Source organism: Chinchilla lanigera, unplaced genomic scaffold, assembly GCF_000276665.1.
Source record: "Chinchilla lanigera isolate Chin_1 unplaced genomic scaffold, ChiLan1.0 scaffold00064, whole genome shotgun sequence".
Classification (NCBI taxonomy): Eukaryota; Metazoa; Chordata; class Mammalia; order Rodentia; family Chinchillidae; genus Chinchilla; species Chinchilla lanigera.
Window position 1 is genome coordinate 8,683,347 of NW_004955465.1, and position 14,868 is coordinate 8,698,214.

General features: G+C 53.6%; 1 protein-coding gene across 2 annotated transcripts in view; it reads right to left on the reverse strand.

The window, feature by feature from the left end:
- Positions 1–14,868, reverse strand: part of Cdyl (chromodomain protein, Y-like) — a 210,355-nt gene that overhangs the window by 113,150 nt on the left and 82,337 nt on the right. The gene's annotated exons all lie outside the window — the stretch shown is intronic.

Sequence of the window (14,868 nt, forward strand, 5' to 3'; positions counted from 1 at the left end):
GCTGAGGCAAGAGGATCACAAGTCTGAGGCCAGCTTGGACACCTTAGTGAGACCCTCATCTCAAAACAAAAAAATAAAAATAAAATTTAAATAAAAAGGGTTGGAACTATAGCTCAGTGTGAGCTGGGCTCAGCTCCCAGGACACTTCCCAATCGCATTCACACTAGCTAGGAAAATTCCCTAAGAATACGCCTAACAGGAAGTAGATTAAACCACAAATATGTAACACACGTATAAAAGCATACATAAACATTTCACAGGTAAAGCTCTACTGAAGGACTTCACATGGAAATACAGCCCCACCTGAATGAGTACCGGAAAGCCCAACAGTCACACCCCTCTGCCCAAATTCATCGAGGGTTCCATGCCATTCTTGTGCCAAGCAAACTTCGCTGGCGTGCACACAGAACGGGCCAGGCTAAGTTAACGTTTCTGGAGAAGAGTGGGACATTTCTTAAGCCAATAACTCTGAAGAATTATAGCAAAAGGGGGAATTGGGCAACTTGCTTTGAAAACATTATACAGCTGCAGTAATTAAAGCAACGCTGTGAAGACTGAAAGACAAGCAACAGACGCCATCACTCTGGAGGAACTTGGCAAGATCTTTAAGTTCGAAAGTTCACATCTTCCTGCCAGCTACTACTTCCTGGGGCTCTGACCTGGACACACCTGGGAGCTCAGTGCCGCGATGCACATCTCCAATGAGACAAAGCGGAATCCAAAACAGCCAGCAACCTCACACCCTCCGGGGGGCGCTAACCACTGCGCACCGCACCAAAGAGAGCTGGGAAAGGCCGACACAGTCTCTGCAGACGGAGAGGTCCTGGCCAGTCTGGACGGCAGCCTTACAGGAACGGTTACAGCCGCGCCCTGGGTGTGCACTCCAACATGCGCTGGCTGCACTTTCTGTGCCGCCTTAAGCATCAGCAAGGAAGTGTGCGCCTGCCAATCACTACGGGCCGTGTGAACGGGTCTGGGCAGTGCCCGACAGTGCTACCACTCTCTAACCCGCCCCCTCAGGAGCTGCGTCCTGTCCGCGTCCACAGCCTCGGAGAGCACAGGCGCTCCGCTCCCTCGGCAAGCCTGCAGGGACCCACGATCGCGCTGTACCCTCGGAAGGCCCTGGCTTGAGCTGATTTATAGTGCTTGAATTTACTTTACAAGAACAATGTAATCGAGCAGTTATGTAATTAAAAGCTGGTTTTTAAAAACCGGAACCGAACACTTCTCAGCACCCTAAATTCTAGGATCCTCCTCAGGACAAGCACACAAAGGGCCAAGTGAGGTTGGCCAGCTCTTCTCTTCAAACAAGAAGGAACAGGGCTGAAAAGAACAGAAGCAGAGAAAGTAACCAACACAGGGGCGACGACAGCCCACAGCCACAGCAGGGGCGCCCGCGAAAGCCACCTTGAGATCAGGGCTCCGTTTCTGTTTAAAATTGCCAGAAGTCCAGTAAGTTTATCAACACGAACTGCCACTTCTAGCTGAAGTACTGTGCGACAACCACCTTCAGAGTTTGCACAAGGCTCACAGTGCTTTATGCGTCTCAGAGTTGTGCTAATGAACGCCCCTGGAGGAAATCCTCCTAAATCAGTGCGGAACCGATGAGCCTGCAGCTCCGGCCCCTCCGTAATGTCACCCACTCGGTCTCCAGCGCCGGCCCGGGACAGCGAGCGCGCCGAACTGAGCCTTCAGACCCTGGGACGCTGCCCTCCGTGGCCCCAGGAGGAGGTGCTCACCAGCCTCTCCACTGCCCACTGAACGAGCCGCTTCCAATAACTGCGTACAGGGCAATGGCCACCTGCTACGGCTGCATGCTTGTGGCCACCAAATCCCAACACCGAAACCAAGGCTCAACATGCTGGCCTTAGGCCATGGCGCGTGCAGAAGTGACAAGGTCCTGGGGCCCCCCACAGTCATGAATGAGGCCGGTGCCCTTCCTGTGGAGACCCCAGAGAGCTGGTTGGCCGCGGTGGCAGCCAGGAGTCGGAGAACGAGCCTTGACAGACGCCAAATCAGCCAGCACCTGGATCTCCACTTTCAACCCCCAAAAGCTTGAGCAATAAACCTGTTATTCGTTAAGATACCCAGTTTATGGCATCCTGTTACTCCACCCTAATGAACTAGGACTCCACACAAGGTTTAACACTGGAACTGAGGGCTTCATCATATGTGGGAACAAAGAAAAGGAGGAAAAAAAAGAAAAGAAAGACTGGTGGAAATTCATTCACGAAATCAAAACATATTAATGAGGGAAATGTCTCAAATGCAGTGGTGAACCATCCAACACAGACACGGCCCCGAAGAAGTCACTCGGGCTCGGGTCACTGGGGCCGGCACGTCATCAGAGCCTCTGACGGGCACAGGGGGCCAAACGACCTCCAAAGACAGCACCTTCCGGACGGCTTCGGCGCCATTCATTTCCTTCTCTAACTCACTCTGACCAAGAAACCGTCTGGGCGCCTTCCCGGGCTGCTGAGTCTTGCTGCGTGGAAGTGGCCGTGCAGGAGAGGAGCAGAGGGGCCCCGAAGGACTGACCAGGCCTTCGCCTGCAGGCGCACACAGACACACACACACCCCACAGGCAAATGCCAAAGCCCGGCCGGAGAAAAAGTGTGTGGGAAACAGCGCTAGAGATGACGTCCGTACTACACGGAGGACTTAAAGATTCAAGAGCACAGGACAAAACCCAACAGTAAACAGGAAAATACAAAGGCAGACGAATCACACCTGAAGTTTAAAAATACCAAATATGACATACCAAACATAAGAAAAATTCCAGCTTACTATTAGAAAATTCACAGATAAAACTCCTTGCCTATCAAACCAGTGGACAGTGTGACAACAAATCGGGTCCACGCTGCTGGAGGAGCTGGTGACATCTGCATCTATCTTCCGGCCCCGCAGTCCCACGTCTAGGAACATATTCTGAAGACAGACCCCCACCCCCTGTGTAACGCGTCAGCTGTAACTCAGCGCAGCGCTGTCCGTAACTGTGAAATACCAGAAGCACTTTAAATGACATGGCTCGCAGAGGGGCTGAGTAAACTACGGAGCATCCACGCGACGGAGGTCCACGCGCCGGTGCTCACTAAGAGCTGACCTGGAGCGACTTCCGAGACAGACTGTTGAGTGTGAGAGCGGGCCGCGGGTGCTACTCTTCTCGTAAGATTATACAGAGAAAGGGAGTGTCTGCTGGGACGCACAGCACACACAGCAGGGCCGTGGAGGAGGCAGAAGTACAGAGCTTGCTGAGCAGGCATGAAGCCTTGAGCTCCATTTCTAGCACTGCAAAAAAGGGCTGCGCACCTCGGAGACAAACCAGAGACCAGAGACTGGTCGCCACGCCCCCACGGCGGGGCGGAAGAGGAGCTTCTCAGAATAGGAATGGGGAAGTGCGGGTGAGGAAGGGATGGCGGCCCACGCTTCTAGATACACCTTTCCAGGGCTCTTGCAGCGCCGTGGTCATGCTTCACACCCCAAACGGTTTCTCACATGTGCAGGAAAGTTACAGATAAGAAGGGAACTTAGTGCCGGGTTTGGTGGCGCAGGCCTGTAATCCCAGCACTCAGGAGGCTGAGGCAGGAGGAAAATTGCGAGTTTGAGGCCAGCCTGGGCTACAAAGTGAGCTCAAGGTCAGCCTGAACTGCACAGCGAGAGCTTGTCTCAAAAAGACAGATAAATAAATAAATAAATGAATAAATAAATAAATAAATAAGGGAAGTTATAACACTACTGGTGGTGGCCTGGACATGGAACTTACCAGAATGAATGCTGGACTTTTGGATACACACACGGGCAGGCCCATATAAAGACATGCCGTCTGCACGGCTCACGCACATGCTGTGCCCACAGCTCCGTCCCATGGGGGCGAGAGGCCGCCACGCCTCAGCAGCAATGAGCTCCTCTGGACACAGCTGCGGCCCAGTGCATCCTCCAAACACACTGCACAGCGGCCGGCAGGAGCGGTGGGCTCCAGAGCCGGACTGGCAGGCACAGCAGAAGCCTGAGCCCTGAGTGGCCAAACTAAGGGAGGGGGCTGACTAAGGGACACAGGCGCAGACTGCAGGAGCCAGCAGGGAGCAGCACGGGACTCTGCAGGCAAGATCCACGGGTGGGCACTAAGGTGTGGGCGAGGCTTAAACAGAAAGAGCAGATGCACGTGGGGTCAAAGTGCTCTCCTGAGACACATCTCAATCACACAGTGAAAAACAGTAACTTCACGATTTACTCCATCCTCACTACACTGTTGTTTTTTTGTTTGTTTGTTTTTTTCCGGTACTGGGAATCGAACTCCCGACCTTGCGCTTGCCAGGCAGGCGCTGTGCGGCTGAGCTAAATCCCCAGCCCCCTTATTACACTCTGCTATCTGCAGATGTCACCTTGCCCAAGTGACCAGGGCTACCAGCACTTCGGCAGGTACCCTGGTCCTCACCACCAGACAGTAAGGCTGTTCTCAGAGGGGGGCCTCTCACCACGTGAGAGAGCTAAATCGAGATCCGAGGCCAGGTGGGTGTCACAGGAAATGTGGACACGCTCAGAGGAACGACCACGGGGGGACCCCCTCACTGCTACCAACCCGGCCCCAGGGGAAGCTGTATCGGCGGCCTCCGGCACGGTGACAGGTAGCTTCTGCCGTCCACGGTCTGGATGTTCTGCTGCGGCGGCCCCGGCACACGAACAGGGGAGAGAGAACGCCGCTTCCACGACACCCTCGCCGAAAACGCGGCCCTCGAGCCCAGAGCACACGGCGCACACGCGGCAGCGCAGCGGCCTCTGGGAACGCGGGGCCAGGAGCGCACGGCCGAGGACCCGTCGGCCGAGGGAGAGCGGGGTGTGCGCGCACACGCGGCGGACGGGCCCCGCGAGTGAGCCCTACAGTGTCCCGGGTGGGCACCCCGGGGTGAGGTCACCGCGCCATGCGACGGCTCGGGAGCTGGCCGAGGCGCGCTGCAGGGGAGGGCGCTACCATTTCGCAGATGTTCTCGGTCTAACAGAACTCCAGATAAAAAGGTTAACTGTTTTAAGTATCGACAGGCACCACAGTGTGCTAGTAGGGATGTCAGGGACCAGGGTGACACTTCAGGGACCGAGCGAGCGGCGTGGAGGAGGCGCGGCTCGCTGTCCCGCTCCAAGCTGGCCTCACCCCCCGGGTCGGGACCTGTGCACCTGCCCACGGCCAGCAGAGGGCGCTGCGGGGCCACGGCCGGGCGCCCGCCTCCCTCCCGCGGTGAGGAGCGCCCCAGGCGGCCGGCAGGTGCGGGCAGGACCTGGGCTCTCGGCACAGACCCTGCCCGCTCCGTGAACCACGCGGTCGCTTCCCAGCCGCCGAACTCACAGGGCCAATCCCGTAACAAGCCCTCCCGTGCAGCTCTCTCTCTGCAGCCACATCGTCCCTGTTAGCAGCCTGTCACCTTCACTACCTGGCAAAATTTAATCAGCAAAATTTCCTCCATTCAGATTACCAATGAGGCTTCTGACGCCTGGCACAAGGCCTAAAGTCTTTTTCTCTTGTAACCAAATATATACATTTTAAAAAATGAGAACAGAATGTATCTTCAGTACGAAAGCATCAGGACTAACATGAGTTCTCATACTTGGTTCTAAAAGCTTCCAAATGTACAGCAAAATTCACCCATCAGTTTAGAGAAAAAAGCTAATTCACTGATTAGCATATTAGTTTTTAGTGCCCTGAGAACAATATTAGATTACACATATTACTACTTACGAGGGCCTTCTAGTACATGCCCGCAAGCCCAGCACTCAGGAGGCTGAGGCAGCAGGATAGCAGGTTTAACACCAGCCTGAGCTGCACAGCAAGCTCAAAGGCCAGCCTATATTATATAGTGAGGTCCAGTCTCAAAAAACCGAAAAGTGAAATAAAAGTGCCTTCTAGTCTAGTGTGGCGTTTGGGGGTGCAAGGATCTAGTTTAATAATTTGACCCAAACCTTTACTCTGACAAGTCATTATTAATTACAGGCTACTATGAACAATTTCTCCCTCTTACTTTTATCATAAACAGAACAATTTAACCTGGAACACAGAATTAAATGTGTGGAAATGAGATACAGGTACATGCTAAAAGGGCCGACAGCTGCACACCATTACTAATTCTGTGTTTTAAGGGATGAGCGGTGGAAGTCCAGTCACATCTAGTTACTCCGGCAGGTTAATCTATCACTGGCCACGGGTAACGGACTTAGCGGGGTGCAGTGGACACCAGACACACAGATGCACACATGCACCGTGACACACACAAGTGCAGTTTCTGGAGGCAGTCTCCCTACGTAGTCCAGGCTGGTCCTGAGCTGGCCCTTCTCCTACCTCCGCCTCCCGGGGCCTGGGGTTACTCAGCACGTGCCACCACGCCCAGCGACAGGACGGGTCCGGGACGGGGCGGGGACGGGCTCTGGCGCTGGGTGAAGGAGGCCTCTGCCATCTCACCTATGGCCCGGCCTCAACGCCCCTGGGGGCTCGCCCTTCGCAGCTCTCGGGGAGGTGACGGACACCTGCCTCGCGGCGCTGCGGGACCGTGCGTTCCATTCCCTGGCAGCCCCGTGCTAAGTCCCGGTCACAGCTCAGTGATCGCGTCCCTTGGGCTCAGTCCCAGCACCCGGTGTGCAGGGCCGGAGGAGGCGACTAAGCCAAGCTGCTGCGCGATGCTCCCTGTCTACCCGCCTGTGAGGTGTGGGGCTGCCGGGCCCTCCTGTCCTGACTCACAGGGACAGCCCCTAAGCCGCTGAAAGCCCGAGCCCCGCGGAGACGATGGACCTTGCACTCGTCTAAGAGAACCCTGCTGTGACGTGCGCAGGAAACAAAGGTGCTCCATAAGTCAAAGCGTTTTAATTCAGGAAAGAAAACACGCTGAGCCTTGAGACAGAGAGGTCACGGGAAAAGCCAAGTCCCAGGAAGACGAAGTGAAGTCTTCATTTCCCCCATGCGGCGGCGAAGACACTCGGGAGAGAATAAACGCCCACACAGGGGTCAGACGCCTTTTGAATACGGTGAAAGCGCACCGCTCACACGCTGGGAAGGAGGAGTGGGTCTCTCCAAGAGTGTAAGGACAAATTAAACAGAAAGGCAGGAACGCCAAGCCAGGTCTGGAGGCAGACGGTGCGGGGCACACGCCGCCCACGAGCCAGGTCGGCACACCAGGCTGCAGGCCACCGAGGCGGGGGCAGGCGGCAGCCCCAGGCGCCACCTCCGGTGAGAGGGCGACTGGGGACACAGACCCTGGGAAACCTGGCCGGGCCCGCCCTGGTCCTAGGGCAGTGTGGGCAGAGAACTCTCTGCGGTCTTCAGCCTCACCTCACGGCAGCAGGAAATGGGGGGCCAGGGGCCACGGAGGCAGCCTTCCTCTCCCCGCTTAGTGAGAGCAAAAGGCTTCAGGCCGGCACCTAGACGGACGCTAAGGACCCCAGAGGCTCCGAACAGCACGGCGCAGGTGGAAGCCGCAGGCGCTGAGACCCCGCGCACCGCACGGCGCGGCAGGCAGGGCTGCAGGGGGTCCGACGCGCCGCGGGCCAACCGCAACCTGCTGAGCACGGGCGGGGAGCGGGCAGGGCTCCCGCACACCTCCGCCCGGGAGCGCGCAGGGGGGCCCGGGCCTGAGGCCTCGGAACGCCTCCGCGCAGGAAACCGCGGGAACAGCACGCGGACCGCAGCAAGCGGAGGAGAGCGGGACGGGCTGGTCCAGAGGGTGCGCAGCGGGGACGGGCGGAGCCACACTCCGCCGGCGCCGGGACGCTGTCTAAACCCATGGCGGACAGAAGAGGGCGCTCTGCAGCCGTGGCTTTCGCAGCTCTCCCGGCCGACCCCCGCGAGAAAGGCACAAAGACTGCCTGCAGGTCCCGCAGGAACAGCAGGGGGCTGCACCACACAGAACCATCTGCACAACAGCAAAAGCAAAACGACCAGCTCGATGACCCTTCAAGCAACGCACGCACGGCACACAACATACAAACCGACGAACCGCGCCCTAACGGTTGTAGCCCCTGGACGCGCCACCTTTCCGCAAGGGCAGAGGAGTCAAAAGTGCACGGACATCAGAGACAGCGCCCACGATCACTGAACTGAAGAGCCATCTGCTTACAAAGTCGGGGAGCTCGGACTACCCGAACTACAACCAGGAGAGCGAGAACGGGGAGTTTGTGGCTTTCTGGCCTGAAGCACTGACTGCCCAACCCCACCTCCACCTCGGCTAGGGCCCCACACAGCGGACCCCACCCTGCACTGCAGACTCCGAGAGCAATTTCAAGCATTCTGCCCACACAGACATGCAGGCCTAACACCCGGATGCAGAGGGAGACGCCCCAAAACCCCGCCTGACACTACACCGCGCCGAGGGGACCACACCAGCGTGCGTGGTGAGAAGTTAGTCGGGGACCACAAAGAAATCCCGGACGAGAATGTGGAGGCAAATCTGTGCATCTGACGCTGTGCCCGCTATGCTGGCAGAAGCCTGGGCATCGGGAGCACGGAGCTTGAAGCTGGCAGACAGCTGGACGGCAGGGGAACCCTCAGAAGAAGGAAGGCAGAGAGTACGAGCCCACCTGTACCAGGTCCTTAGCTAGCTTCCAAATTCCGAGACAGGCAGACCCAGCGGGCAGTGGGAAGACCTAAGAACACAGCAGGGAGGCACCCAGCTCCCAGGCATGGCTGTGGCTGCACCCAAGCAGCTTAACTGTCTGCTGCGCCAAACCCTGCAATCCGCTCGGAGCACAGCAGAGCGCGGCACTGCAGCACAGGTCCAGGGTTCAGCCAGGCGACGCCAATGAGGAGAACGTGACTCCTGTGCAGACAGGAAGAGCCAATAAACACACAAGCGGACACTAACTCAGCATGGGAATCGGACTTCCGAGACTTCTAAGCAGATACAAGTATCCTAAGCAACTTTAAGAAATGCGCTCAAGGAGTCAAAGGGAAATACGGCGTAGCTGAGTAAACACATGGCATGATACAAGTATCCTAAGCAACTTTAAGAAATGCGCTCAAGGAGTCAAAGGGAAATACGGCGTAGCTGAGTAAACACATGGCATGCTCAGCGGAGAAAAATGAAAACTCTAGAGCTGAACTCAGCTAGGCTGGCGAAGGACAAATCTCGGTGCTTCCGCCATCTGCAGCCAACTTGAGTAGAGAATAATCTGGAGAAAACAAAAAAGCCACAGACTTCAAAAATGAGCAGAATTCAAAGACCTGTGTGACTCCTCACTCCAAACTATGGACATACAAAGACACTGGGACCACCACTGGGGAAAATTCCCTAAACCAAGAATTCCAGCATCTGGAAAAACTAGCCTTTAAATGTTAAAATAAAATAAGGTTGATTCTCATGATATTACAAGTATTTGTTATTGGTAGATCTGCACTACCCCCCCGCAAAAAACAATGAAAAACAAAAAACAACCCTGAAAAAAGTTCTCTCGTGCAAATGGAAATTGTACTAGATGACAGCTTGGAGTTACAGGAAGAAATGCAGAGCTGGAAATGGTAATTACAGGGATGTGTAATTCTCAGATTTCTCAGATTTCTCCAAACATGGCAGCTTAAAGCTCAGTCCACAACTCTACAGTCCTGCCAGGTTCACCAAGTACACAAACGTAACCAACACAAATGCCGGTACTGAGGTTAAGAGAAGGACATGAAGATGAACTATGGAAATTCTTGATTCATCCAGAGATTCCGTGTTAACATCAGGTACAGAGATGACACTAACTTGAGTGTTGTAACCTCTGCATCAGCTACGCACTCCCCGAAGTAGATATAGCTAGAAACCTTAGAAGAATTAGAATACAAATTTCTGATTAACACAAAAGAGGGGAACAAAAGCAAACAAAATTCCCTAAGAAAAGCACAAAGTAACACACATATGTGCAATGATAACAATAATTACATATAAATAGTAAACAGCCTGATACCAAGGCAGAGTCTCAGGTTGAACTTTTTTTTAAAAAAGAACCCTCTATACTTACAGGCATTTCATATATAATGACAGAAATAAGCTAAAGTGACAGGCCAGATAGATGTAACAAGGCTAGAATGGTGTTCTAGACACTGATGTACAATGAAATAGAACTCAGAGTACTAGAAAGAAAAAGGACGTTTCCTAGTGTTTTTAAAAGTCAACAGGTGAGGAAGATAGATCAGTATTAAAAATACACATCCATACAACGGCAGGGCTTCAAAACGTGAAACAACAGAAATAAAAGGAGACACCAATAGACACAGTTGGAAATTCTAACACTTCAGTAACTGATAAAACCAGACAACCGCACAGACACAGGAGAGCTAGGTGACAGCATCCATCTTTGTTCAGCTGGTATTTATGAAACTCTGCCTAAAGCTCAAGAATTTATCTTTTCAAGTGTGTACAGACTGTTCCCCGCGGCAGACCCCATCCTCCGCGGGGCCAAACCTTCTGTAAGGGACAAATGGATTCTGGAGTAAAGTAATTCTGTGCTGCACGTTTGTTGGAAATCAGAGTGGCTTCTCAGTCCCACAGTGAAGCACACAGGTCCGTTCTCTCCACATCTCTCTGGCTCTCAAAATTTCCTCATTTCCACACCCTAAAACCTACCTGATTACAGAATCCCTTACAGAACGGACAATGCGACTGATGAGATCTCTGACGGCGGCGCGTCCCAGCCTGAGGAATGCCAGGGCTTGCTGTGCCGCACAAGCCTCTCACTGTCTGAACCGGACAGTTCTTCCTTATCATATTCTACACACACGTTTTGCTCTATTTCTTTAAAACAATAACAAAACATAACTCACGTGAAATCACCATATTCACCATCTTTGCAGAAACTTTCCAACTCTTCCGAGATAAGCGCTTGCTGATTTTCATCAAATAAAAAACAATTTTTTTCAGCTAACTAATCTAGACAAATCCAACTCTGACCTTCACTGTCTTCATCAATGCTTCCTGCGTCCTTGGGGCACCTGTTCACCTTGAACTCTTTGACGACGACGGTCAAAAGCTGCTATCCAAGACGTGCACTGCGTCCACTCTCCCTGCAAGCTCTGCTTCACCTCCTGCACAGCTGGTAAACGTTCGGCCCCACCCCGCGCGCTCACTTTCCTCCACTCCAAAGGTGCCCGTGAGGCTGTGCACAGCACCGCCAGCTGCCTCTGAAACTATCGGTAACAAGCTGAGTCTTCATGTTCTACTTCCACGAGTGACCTCAGGAAGAGCCACTACTACTTCAGTCCTGTCTGCTCCGCGTTCTGCTGAGGACCTCAAGCACATACCCCAAGGCTGTGGAAGAAAAGGCAGACTAGGACAGTCCTTAAGACCTGTTTGTCTTTTATAATGGAAATCCTGTCACGTGTCACAGGAGGAAGAGTCTAAGAACTCCTCCTACCTCTGCTTTCACAAACGGGCTGTTTGTGTTGTTCCCAACACAGACATCTCTAACGCCAAGGCGAACCCCTAACCACAGAGGCAGCACCTCCTGGACTCGAACACAAAGGACACAAAGTTTTCTACTACGGGCCACTGATGGCGCACAACTGTTTACCACTCATTAAACATTCACTAACTTAAAACGTTTTACAAGTTTAAGTTGTCTTCACATTTAGAAGATCTCACTGAGAGCTGCCTGCCTGCACCCACAGCTACTGAAAACACTGAGGCAAGGGCTCTCTCGCGCCGAGTCTGACACCAGTCTGGGCAGCAGCAAGCCCTTTTCTCAAAAACAGAACGAAACAGCAATATACTTGTAGTAAGTTTTCTTCAAGAAGCCTTACAAATATCTTTACCAAACCCAGGCCAGACACATGGTAGGTGGCACATGCCTGTAAACCCACCAGTCTAGGAGGCTGATGCAGGAGAATCACAAGTTTCAAGCCCCATCTAGGTCAGTTAGCAAGACCACATTCCAAAATTTAAAAATAAAAGTAAGAAAGAAGCCAGGAGATATAGCTCATTGCAAAGGCCTGGTTCAATCTCAGTACCAAAAACCAAAAGGGAACACAGGCTGCTTCCTGGAAGAGGAGGCAGCAGCCTGCTAATGGGTACCCAAAGCCAGGGAGTGGGAGAAAAGCCGCCCCGCATCTCAGGTGCTCTTCTGCATCATTACACGTCCACAAAGGAGAAGAAAGGCCTGACGGGACAGTCTGCCCGAAACCAGTGGCCTGTGGCACGGATGGGTGCTATGGCTTGTGTCTCGGCATCCCCCAAATCCCCATGCAGTCATGGGGCGGGCTTTCAGATTTTTGATTGATTCGTGGTCTAACACTGATTATAGGTGTGCGTGCTACACCCGCCCTGGGCTGGGTAGTTTGCACACAATGTAAGGGAGGGAAAGAGGCTTGCTCTCCCACTGCCACTCCTCCCTTTTGCTCTGGCTGCTTTTGCTGTCTTCCCGCCATGAGCTGTTGCCCTCTGCCATGTGCCACCCTGCCTTGGAGCCAGCCGAGTATGGCCTGAAACCTCCACAAACTGTGAGCTAAATAAACCTTTCCGTCCTTAACTTTGGGTGTCGGGTATTTTGTCTCTGCAAGGAGAGAAAAGTAACCACGACAGTGGGAAACCTACTTTCCCCTAGGGACAAAGCCCTTCAAGGAAAGTGCGAATTGCTACAAGAAAATTTAGCCTGAGAGTTGATTTGCTTCGAAAGATGGAAAGACTTTATTATCCACCTGATTTTTTCATGAAGAACAGAAAACCCAGTTCACCTCCACGTCACAGGAGGGGGCAGAGGGGGCTCAGGAGAGGTGTGGAGATGGCACCCTGGCTCACTTCCTCTGCCCAGAGGCAGGCACAGCCAAAATGCCTTGCTGGAGAACTACAGAGGAAACTGCTGCCGCTTGGTACCAGGAATGTCTAGAAAGCCATTCAACACTCACCCTGCCTACATCAGCAATCAACAGGTGCCCTACAGAGCTGGGGGTCAGGGCCAGCAGGACTCCACTACCCCAGGGCCTGAAAGTTGCCAGCTGCCTCAGCAGCTAATTTCCTACACAAACCTCTCCATGGCAGGGAGCTACAGCCAACTAAACCGAGAAATTCCAGAACAACTCCTGGTGGAGTAATCAATTCTGCAACAGTTTCTAATGCACAATGGCCGTCTAAGGCTCAGATGCTCTCCACAGAGCTGTTCTCAGGCCTCAGGCCTAGGGAGATGCCTGCCGGGGAAGGTACACTAGGACTTGGAGTGGCTTAGCAAAAATGAGGCTGGCTTCATGTCTGTCCCTGCATCTTTCCCCGAGGATGCAATGAGACAGAGGAGATCCCTGAAAGGCAAGAACTTCTGGATGAGGCTGCTCGCCACTGCTGGGACAAAGGACACAGGCAAGAAAAGCATCTCGAGACCCTCTGGGCCTGGCGCAGGACAAGAAGGCTGGCTCATGTCACAGCACCAAGGCACAGCTCCTGTACAAAGCTGGTCCATGGGTGCAATGGAGGGAGAAGCAACACCCTGCGGCCCGGCAAAGCGGCGAGGACAGAGTCAGCTACATCCTGACAGGAGAGGCAGGAGGAAGCTGGCCGCTGGGCAGGCAGATGCTTGCAGAGAAACAGGTAAACGCAGGCCACACTTAGCCTGCACCCTGAGGTCTCAACTGTGGACCTCAGTGACAGACAGGATGGGAATTTCTGGCCCACTGCCAGCCCCATCTGCCCCTCCAGGAGGGAGGGCTCAGGAGTGCAGCAGACCCTTCCAGTCTCCATCATGGCCTCAGACAGCACAGGTCTCCCCGACCCACCTTTGCAGTACACAGATGTCCTTCTTTGCTCCAAGAGTACTTTACTTCAATGGGAGACACCTGCTCACCCCTGAAGAAACTTTGAAAGTTCACCTACATCCCTCCACTACCACAGAATTTAGCCATAGGGAGCCCCCAAAAGGTATGTATATGCCAGTCAGCTTTCCCTTCTGTAACAAAACACCCGGGAAAAACAACTTAGACAGCGGGTTTACTGTGGCTCACAGCGTCAGGGGTTTCCGTCCATGACGGTTTCCTTGTTTCAGGCCCGTGGTGGCAGCTCCAGATGGGGAGTGCATGGTCACACCAACTGTGCACCTCTGGCAGAGAAACAAATGATGGAGAAGAGACCTGGGTCCCACAGTCTGCAGCAAGGGTGCACGTGCCCTAATAACATGAAGACCTCTCAGAAAGCTCCATCTTGTGAAGGTCCCACCAACTCCAACCGTGGTGCAGCGGTGATCAGGCCTGCCAGGAACACTGCAAATCCAAGCTGTGGCAGTGTGGAGAGGGGAACAAGGTGCACAAGAGGCTCAGTACCGCCGCGGTTTCGGGCATCCCCCGGGGATCCTGGGAAACATCCTGTCAGTGAACGGGGACTGGCACACTCCCAACCAAGAGCACAACAAATCATAGTCTGGTTAGCTCCCCGCACGCATGCGTGCATGCACACACACAGAGAGACACACACACCCCTTCCATCCTCAGAGGTGTCAGAAGAGTCATTTCCTTCTTGCTTTAATCAAAAGCTTAAGCGAGAAGGAGGCAGTCAAAGGACATGGCTAGTTCTGTGCTGGTAGAAGGCTCAGGCACCTGAGCTGTAACACAAGTACAGAACTTTCTTCTGGCTGGTACAGCTAGGAAACCAGGCACAGTGGTACCCGCCTGTAATCCCAGCACTTGGAAAGCCAAGGCAGGAGGACTCCAAGTTTGAGCCCAGCCTGGGCTACATAGTGAGTTCGAGACCTACCTGAACTACACAGCAACATCTTGTCTCAAAAACATGAAACACAAAGCAAACAAACTCCAAGAATCTGCAGATAGCAATGGAGGTGCCCTCACCAATTCCCCTCTGGCTAGCTTCATGAGCAAACTCACTACTGTGAGTCTGGTTGCCTTTGGCAGAGCCCTATTCCCCACCAAACACCCTTTTCTAACAT